We start from the raw sequence: 9,687 nt of genomic DNA on the forward strand, positions 1-9,687 counted from the left end.
AAACCGTCATCGAACCCATCGTTCTACCATTCCTAGACCGGCAAGGGAACTAGCTGTTCCAACAGGACAATGCACGTCCGCATGTATCCCGTGCCACCCAACGTGCTCTAGAAGGTGTAAGTCAATTACCCTGGCGAGCAAGATCTCCGGATCTGTCCCCCATTGAGCATGTTTGGGACTGGATGAAGCGTCGTCTCACGCGGTCTGCACGTCCAGCACGAACGCTGGTCCAACTGAGGCGCCAGGTGGAAATGGCATAGCAAGCCGTTCCACAGGACTACATCCAGCATCTCTACGATCGTCTCCATGGGAGAATAGCAGCCTGCATTGCTGCGAAAGGTGGATATACACTGTACTAGTGCCGACATTGTGCATGCTCTGTTGCCTGTGTCTATGTGCCTGTGGTTTTGTCAGCGTGATCATGTGATGTATCTGACCCCAGGAATGTGTCAATAAAGTTTCCCCTTCCTGGGACAATGAATTCACGGTGTTCTTATTTCAATTTCCAGGAGTGTATTACTGAGGAATTTTCGAGTAACAAGCGAAATCAAAATGGCACTTATTTTCCACCCCATGTTCTTTCCAGCATTTAGTGCTCTTCTTTCTACCTCCAAAGATGAAAACCAAGGTGAAGGGGCCAATACTTGGCACAGTGGAGGAAACTTAAGCGGACCTGAGGGTGGTACTAAACATTATAATATAGGCAAACTTCCAGGACAAATTTTAAAGGTAGCCAAAGCAATTGCCTGCTTGTATTTGCTCGCATAGAAAATGGTTTTAAGGTCATTGTGCATTGAGTATGACAAACAAGTGAGGCGTAATAATTTTCATTAGTGTATTTCGTAGCATGGTGTCCTGCTAGTATCTGTTTGCAACGTGTGAAAATTTGAAGTATCTCATGAACTACATATCAGAGGCAATATAAACCTGGAGAGGTTTAAAAAGTCAGTCAGCCGGTAGCAAATAAGGTTTTTATTGACACCCCTGACTTTTTGTTGTGGTCTTCAGTCCTGAGACTGGTTTGATGCAGCTCTCCACGCTACTCTATCCTGTGCAAGCTTCTTCATCTCCCAGTAACTACTGCAAGCTACATTCTTCTTAATCTGCTTAGTGTATTCATCTCTTGGTCTCCCTCTACGATTTTCACCCTCCACGGTGCCCACGAATACTAAATTGGTGATCCCTTGATGCCTCAGAACATGTCCTACCAACCGATCCCTTCTTCTAGACAAATTGTACCACAAATTTCTCTTCTCCTCAATCCTATTCAATACCTCCTCATTCGTTATGTGATCTACCCATCTAATCTTCAGCACCCCATTTCAAAAGCTTCTATTCTCTTCACGTCCAAACTATTTACCGTACATGTTTCACTTCCATACATGGCTACACTCCATACAAATACTTTCAGAAACGACTTCCTGACAGTTAAATCTATACTCGATGTTAAATTTCTCTTCTTCAGAAACGCTTTCCTTGCCCTTGCCAGTCTACATATTACTTCCTCTCCACTTCGACCATCATCAGTTATTTTGCTCTCCAAATAGAAAAACTCCTTTACTACTTTAAGTGTCTCATTTCCTAATCTAATTCCCTCAGCATCACCCGACTTAATTCGACTACATTCCATTATCCTCGTTTTGCTTTTGATGACGTTCATCTTGTATCCTCCTTTCAAGACACTATCCATTCCGTTCAATTGCACTTCCAAGTACTTTGCTATCTCTGTCAGAATTACAATGTCATCGGCAAACCTTAAAATTTTTATTTTTTCTCCATTGATTTTAATACCTACTCCGAATGTTTCTTTTGTTTCCTTCACTGCTTGCTCAATATACAGATTGAATAACATCGGGGACAGGCTACAACCCTGTCTCACCCTGACTTAATTTTCGATAATTATCTTCTTCAGAAATTGTAATTGATCCTAAAAATTACATTAGTAGTTACAAAAGTATGGTTCCAAAAAAAATTGAACCAAAGATAGAAGTAAAAACTGTAGAGAAAAAATTGCAGGATAAGTGTACTCACCTGTTACATGACATACCCTACAAATAAACAGAATAAAGCCTAACGGCTTTTGTCGTATGAGACTTTCATCTTCAGAATAACAAACCACAAGAGACTGCTTAAGACTACTGAGACACAGCATTTCAGGTGTGGAGATTGTAAAGTCTACCAGTCCTTAACCTGAGGTTTTGTCGATTGACTTAAATACAGTAAAACAGGAAAATGACATTTGGTTGTAATAGTATGCGTAGGGTAAATAACAAAAGTCAGATGCATAATTTTTCAGGCTCTAGGGCTAAGGAAAGATACATGCAGAGAGCTCTAAATACATGTGTGTAAGATGTGCTCGTTGACCGTGTTGAGTAGCTTATGTACTTTAAAACAGAAAATGAAAATTCTGCCGTGTTAAGCCATTGTTAATATGAAACATACAGAAATTTAAACAATATAAATGTGAGTTTAAAATGGAATATGAAAACGTTTTTGTAAAAGAGTAACACTGCAACAAATTTCGGCGAGCACACAGTAAAAAATGCTATCAAAAGTAATAAGTAGTGATAAAAAGTGAGGTAGTGACAAACTGAAACTAATTTTTTTTATGAAAACATTTTTTCTAAAGCGGAGAAATCTTCAGATTTGTATTAAAGAAGTTTGTAGACAGTAGATGAAGCAGAAAAGCTAACAGATTCCAGATTCAGATTAGACTCAGTAGCATTACAAGGGAAATGTGTCACAACAGCTAAGCTAAGCTAAGCTGGCTACTGACATGTAACAATTTGTACGTGAACGTAGGTTTGTTGTTAGCTCTTGCCCACCGTACATTCAGTCGAATCCTAAAGTCGTTATCTGCAGCACTATAGAAATTCCAATTATTTCATCTGGCCATACATGCCAGAAATTGTATTCAGATCTTGTCGACTGGCATATAAACTGCCGAAGAGAGGGCACGTGAGTCTGACCTGACTACAATAGTTGGGCATGGCAGGTCCTGATATCAAACAAGCATCCCTGCGATTAGTTTCACATCCAACGATTGATCTCAAATATGAAGGGAGTCTTTCACTATTACTCGTAATTTTCGAGCCATATTCATAACCTGTTGTTAAATGCGGGTGACTCAATGAGTCAATCTTAATGTGTCAAGGTAGCTCAATGTTAGAAAGATTTTTCTGGCAAGTCTTCTTGCCTTACAGTGACAACGTTCGTTCGTTGTAAGCTCCGTCTTTGGAAGTACATTGAGGGAACAAACAGAGTAAAGTCGCAAAGTCCCGTTAACGGCTGGAGACGCAGCGTTCTCTTCTGGATTTCATTGCGAATTCAGGTTAATTTTTACTTTCAGCATAAATGTGGATGTACAGAGAGAATTTTAACGATCGTAAAAGTATAGAGAGGAATATTTCCGATCAACTACCATTTGGAACTCCTGAGGATGGTGCAAAACATTTTAGAGAAGTTTCTGTCTGCGGAAGCCAATGCTTTGGCGAGTTATTTCATATAGTGGTCAGAATGCTAAGGACCATAATACACTCCTGGAAATTGAAATAAGAACACCGTGAATTCATTGTCCCAGGAAGGGGAAACTTTATTGACACATTCCTGGGGTCAGATACATCACATGATCACGCTGACAGAACCACAGGCACATAGACACAGGCAACAGAGCATGCACAATGTCGGCACTAGTACAGTGTATATCCACCTTTCGCAGCAATGCAGGCTGCTATTCTCCCATGGAGACGATCGTAGAGATGCTGGATGTAGTCCTGTGGAACGGCTTGCCATGCCATTTCCACCTGGCGCCTCAGTTGGACCAGCGTTCGTGCTGGACGTGCAGACCGCGTGAGACGACGCTTCATCCAGTCCCAAACATGCTCAATGGGGGACAGATCCGGAGATCTTGCTCGCCAGGGTAGTTGACTTACACCTTCTAGAGCACGTTGGGTGGCACGGGATACATGCGGACGTGCATTGTCCTGTTGGAACAGCTAGTTCCCTTGCCGGTCTAGGAATGGTAGAACGATGGGTTCGATGACGCTTTGGATGTACCGTGCACTATTCAGTGTCCCCTCGACGATCACCAGTGGTGTACGGCCAGTGTAGGAGATCGCTCCCCACACCATGATGCCGGGTGTTGGCCCTGTGTGCCTCGGTCGTATGCAGTCCTGATTGTGGCGCTCACCTGCACGGCGCCAAACACGCATACGACCATCATTGGCACCAAGGCAGAAGCGACTCTCACCGCTGAAGACGACACGTCTCCATTCGTCCCTCCATTCACGCCTGTCGCGACACCACTGGAGGCGGGCTGCACGATGTTGGGGCGTGAGCGGAAGACGGCCTAACGGTGTGCGGGACCGTAGCCCAGCTTCATGGAGACGGTTGCGAATGGTCCTCGCCGATACCCCAGGAGCAACAGTGTCCCTAACTTGCTGGGAAGTGGCGGTGCGGTCCCCTACGGCACTGCGTAGGATCCTACGGTCTTGGCGTGCATCCGTGCGTCGCTGCGGTCCGGTCCCAGGTCGACGGGCACGTGCACCTTCCGCCGACCACTGGCGACAACATCGATGTACTGTGGAGACCTCACGCCCCACGTGTTGAGCAATTCGGCGGTACGTCCACCCGGCCTCCCGCATGCCCACTATACGCCCTCGCTCAAAGTCCGTCAACTGCACATACGGTTCACGTCCACGCTGTCGCGGCATGCTACCAGTGTTAAAGACTGCGATGGAGCTCCGTATGCCACGGCAAACTGGCCGACACTGACGGCGGCGGTGCACAAATGCTGCGCAGCCAGCGCCATTCGACGGCCAACACCGCGGTTCCTGGTGTGTCCGCTGTGCCGTGCGTGTGATCATTGCTTGTACAGCCCTCTCGCAGTGTCCGGAGCAAGTATGGTGGGTCTGACACACCGGTGTCAATGTGTTCTTTTTTCCATTTCCAGGAGTGTAATTATTAACGAAAACTGTTAACTACTGTCTTGTATGACAATGAGAATTTACTTTGTAACAGCAACGGGAATAGTTTGCTAGATATTCATCTATGTAGCAATCGTAAGTATATTGCTTATCTGTTTTAATTTCAGAGTTTTATCATTTGGCACCCTACAATTTAACAGAAAGTTCTCGATGATAGTGTTTGTCTAATACCTGGTACTAGTCTCAGGAAAAATTTATTGGAGTAAGGGCACAGGTGTACTGTTATACCGTGATACACATATTAATTATATACGAATGTGATCCCCAAACATGTATTAACGAAACGCATTATTTCCTTGGCACACTGTAAACTCAAAATAAATATAATAAAATAAAAACATGAAGTAAGCACAAGCACACCTAAAGACTGCGAAAAATTTTACATGTCAAGAGAGAAAGTGAAGGAGGAACTATGTGACACGATGAAGAAAATGTAACAGATATATGATGATCACTTATTGCAGGCTCAGAACGTCACTGAGCAGAATTAGCTTTCGACGCTAGAGGAATTATAAAAGATAAGTTGCCAGAGTCATCTGTAATTTTTCGCCGTCCATTGGAAATTCCATTAAAAACAGCCTCCTCATTCATACGTATCACTCAAATCTATTTCAAATTCAGTGCAAAGTAAGTTATTCTTCGCCGCACGCAGGAGAAACCTAAATCTTACGAGCACTTTTAGTTCGTCGTCCTCGACTGCGCAAATGCAATTCAATTAGATCTTTTATACGAATGCGTGGTGTCTTTTCTTTTCTGACTTAAAACTAACACAATCGTCTATACATCGCTGATTTGCTTTGTATAAGGTATACATTGTGGCTATCTATACGGATGGCTACAAAATTGCAGCGATAGTAAGAACTAGCTAAAACAGGATTCGTGGCCATATTTTTGTTTCCCCCTGAACCTCCATGTCTATCATCCAATAAATTTATTGGAACCGAATATTTCTTACTAGCATCCTCGGCTGTCTTTTCAATGAGACTGACTTAATTAGCTATTTTCATCTTACTCATGTCCTGAGTTACCCATATTTACCTGTGAATAAGCTCTACAGTCAAACAAAGAGAGAAAAAAAAACGACGCACCACGAAGGAATTATCCGAATGGGACGGAAATTGGCGGCAGGTGTACGTATTCGGACAAACAAACAAACAGTTGGAATTTCAGATAAAGAGCTTGACAATCTGAGTAAGTCAGTATCACGTTGGTCTACATCTGGCCCTCATGCAAGCTGTTATTCGGCTTGACAATGATTGACGGAGATGTTGTATGACCTCCTGAGGCATATCGTGCCAAATTCGGTCCTTTTGACGCGTTAGATCGTCAAAATATGGAGCTGGTTGGAGAGGCCTGCCCATCATGCTCAAAACAATCTCCGTTGGGGAGAGATCCGACAACATTTCTGGCAAAGGTAGGATTTGGCAAGCACGAAGACAAGCAGAAGAAACTTTCGCCATGTGCCGGCGGACATTATCCTGCTGAAAGGCAAGCCCAGGAAGCCTTGCCATGAAGGGCAATAAGACGGGCCATTGAATAATGTCGATGTACGTGTTATGTAAGGTTGCTGCTGGTGACAACCAAAGGAGTCCTGTAATGATATGAAACGACTCACTAGACCATCACTCCTGACTGTCGGTCAGTATGGCGGGCTGCGGTCAGAATGGTAACCCATCTTCGTCAGACAAGTCTTCGGGCTACAGTCTCTTTGACTGGAGTGGAATTGTCTTCATTGCTGAGTCCAGTGAATGAGATGGTTCAGTGGTTAGCACACCGGACTCGCATTCGGGAGGATGACGGTTCAGTTCCGAGTCCGGCCATCCTGATTTAGGTTTACCGTGATTTCCGTAGGTCGATTCGGGCAAAATCCGGGATGGTTCCTTTGAAAAGACACGGCATACTTACTTCCCCTTCCCCCCCTAATGTGATGGGACCGATGACGTCGCTGTTTGGTCCCATCTCCCGAATCAACCAACCAATCATTGGTGACTCCCGCTTCGAACTGTTTCCCTATGACCAGAGAAGATGTGTCTGGAAACGCGCAAGACTACAGTGGGGTACCAATCTGACTATCATCTGCCATACGGCTCGACAACCAGGGGTGATGATACGAGGTGCCACTTCATTTCATAGCAGGAGCCCTTCGGTTGTCATCCACTGCACCCTGGTACATGGCGTTTTGTTTCCCTTTACGGCAAGCCATCCTGGGCTTACACTTCAGCAAGATAATGCTACCCGTACCCTGCGAGAGTTTCTACTGCTTGTCTTCGTCATTGCCAAACCCTAACTTGGCCGGATCATTCTCCAACAGGGAACGTTTGGAGTGTCAAGGGCGTGGCCCTTCAACCACCTCCGGACTTTGACGATCTAGCTCGGCCAATTGGATATAATTTGGCACAATTTCCCTCAGGTGAACATCCAACAACTCTATCAGCCGGTGCCAAGCCGAGTAACTGACTGCATAATGGCCAGACATGGACCAAAGCGTTATTGACCTTCTCAACTTGTGAAACCTTTTCCCATCAATAAATCATCCAATTTTTCTGAAATTATCACCTTTTCTCCTGGATGTGTAAATCGTATCTACCGATTTACGTCCAGTTCGGGTAATTCCTTTATGAAACATCCAGGCAGATTGAAACTGTGTGCCGGACCGAGACTCGAACTCGGGACCTTTGCCTTCCACGGGCAAGTGCTCTACCAACTGAGCTACCCAAGCACGACTCACGTCCCGTACTCACAGCTTTACTTCTGCCAGTACGTCGTCTCCTCGCAGGAGAGCTACTATAAAGTTTGGAAGGTAGGAGACGAAGTACTGGCAGAAGTAAAGCTGTGAGGACGGGGCGTGAGTCGTGCTTGGGTAGCTCAGTTGGCGCCGGCACGGTTGCTCAGCGTGTTCGGTCAGAGGGCTAGCTGCCCTCTGTAATAAAAAAAAATTAAAAAAATGAGTCAATGCCTCAACCCTGAACTTGAACGGGTGTCCTGGGACATCCGCACCGAACAAATGCAACGAACAAAATCGAACAAAATGAGAACAATTTAAAAAAATTTAAAAAAGTTGGTAGAGCACTTGTCCGTGGAAGGCAAACGTCCCGAATTCGAGTCTCGGTCCGGCACACAGTTTTAATCTCCCAGGAAGTTTCATATCAGCGCACACTCCCCTGCACAGTGAAAACCTCATTCTGGAATTCCATTATGGTTTGTCTTTTTTTTTTTTGTTTGGCTCAGAATGCAATTTAACACTTTTTGGTCTGTTTTAAAAACCTGTTGTATTTAAAACTAATTTATATTTGAATAATTATTAGTTACAGTATCTGTAGCGTATAACTGTCGCTACATAACACAGTATCATTATTTTTCGTAAATCTTCCACAGCAGCGTGTAGGTTGTTTCAGCTCGGTGTCTTATTGCACACGGTTGGAAAACGTAGAACAAACAGTTTGAGGGCGCCGAAGCCGGCGTTTATCGCCAGACAGGTGAGCAGGGCGTGTCCGCTGCAGCGCCGCCGCCGTGCAGGTGCACCGCAGACCGCTGGCTGGTCCGCTCCGGCGTCGCGTTTCGGTGGAAGGGCGCGCTCGGATAGCGGACACCGCCATTAGCAGAGACGCGCTACGGCGGATAAATTAAACGGGTGCCGATCGCCGGCTGCCTAGTAATCCTGGCGCGGATCAGGTGGGCGCCGCGGCGCCGAGTTATTGTGTTTAATTGAGTGCAATCAGCAGCCGGCCGCGCCAGATTAATCCGCGCGTTATTGCTCCGCTGTGCGCTGCTCTTCCATCACCAGCGGACGGCTAAATCCGACGCGTTGTCGCGCCGCGCCGCATCAATTATGCAGTTCCCGCGGCTGTCGAGCAACTTAAATCACGCGATCTGGGGCGGCAACTCCGGTCCGCAGCCGGTAATTCACGGGCGTGGTGGGATGTGATCCGTGTCGCCGTCGGAGCCGCCGTGCGTGCTGCTAGCTGAATGTGGGCGCTCGTAGCACGGTGAAAGGTCAACAAATGCGCCAGTCGGAACTGACCTCTATGTAAACGTAATACAAGAAGAACCAGAACTCAATTAACAATATTTCAGAATGTTCAGGGGTATATTCTGAGTATTTTGGTACAAGGGTATTGTAGCTGCCAGTGGTCCACTATATAATACTAGAAAACTTTCGGGCCTGACCGATCCAAATATTTAAAACGGGGGTTTTAATGCAAATTTAAAAAATTAGAAACATCACACGTAATTAGATAGTGAATATGGCTTTCAAAATGGCTAAAACACAACAGACACCAATAATTATTTTGTGAAATCAAAATCAGTTCCGCCTTTGACAATTCGATGAAAGTTGCAGAATTATTCTGCGACCTCACAAAAGCAGTTTACTGTGTATAGCATCACTTGCATTTGAAAAACATGGAAAATATACAGAGTTGGGGATTATACTTTAGATTGGTGCAAGTCATATCTCACGAACAGGGTAATGATATCGTGAAGAAGGGAATTCCTTTTCTGAATGGATGATTATTTCACAAGGCGTTCCACAAGGTTCAATTCTGGGTCGAGCTTTGTTTCTACCTCATGAAAAAAACTTGACCCTAAGCATAAATTCACACACCGTTTTGCTCATCGGTGATAATTCTGTCCTTGTCGACAGCAGTGACTCAGAAAAGATTCTCTCAACCGTCGCAAATCTACCAGATAGTTTAGAAAACTG

General features: G+C 45.0%; 1 non-coding gene across 1 annotated transcript; it reads right to left on the reverse strand.

The window, feature by feature from the left end:
* Positions 1-7,630: 7,630 nt before the first annotated feature.
* Positions 7,631-7,705, reverse strand: Trnap-ugg. Its single transcript has one exon. It is a non-coding gene; the product is annotated as a tRNA-Pro (tRNA).
* Between the last annotated feature and the right edge of the window lie 1,982 nt (positions 7,706-9,687).

Source organism: Schistocerca piceifrons, chromosome 4, assembly GCF_021461385.2.
Source record: "Schistocerca piceifrons isolate TAMUIC-IGC-003096 chromosome 4, iqSchPice1.1, whole genome shotgun sequence".
NCBI classification, from domain to species: Eukaryota; Metazoa; Arthropoda; class Insecta; order Orthoptera; family Acrididae; genus Schistocerca; species Schistocerca piceifrons.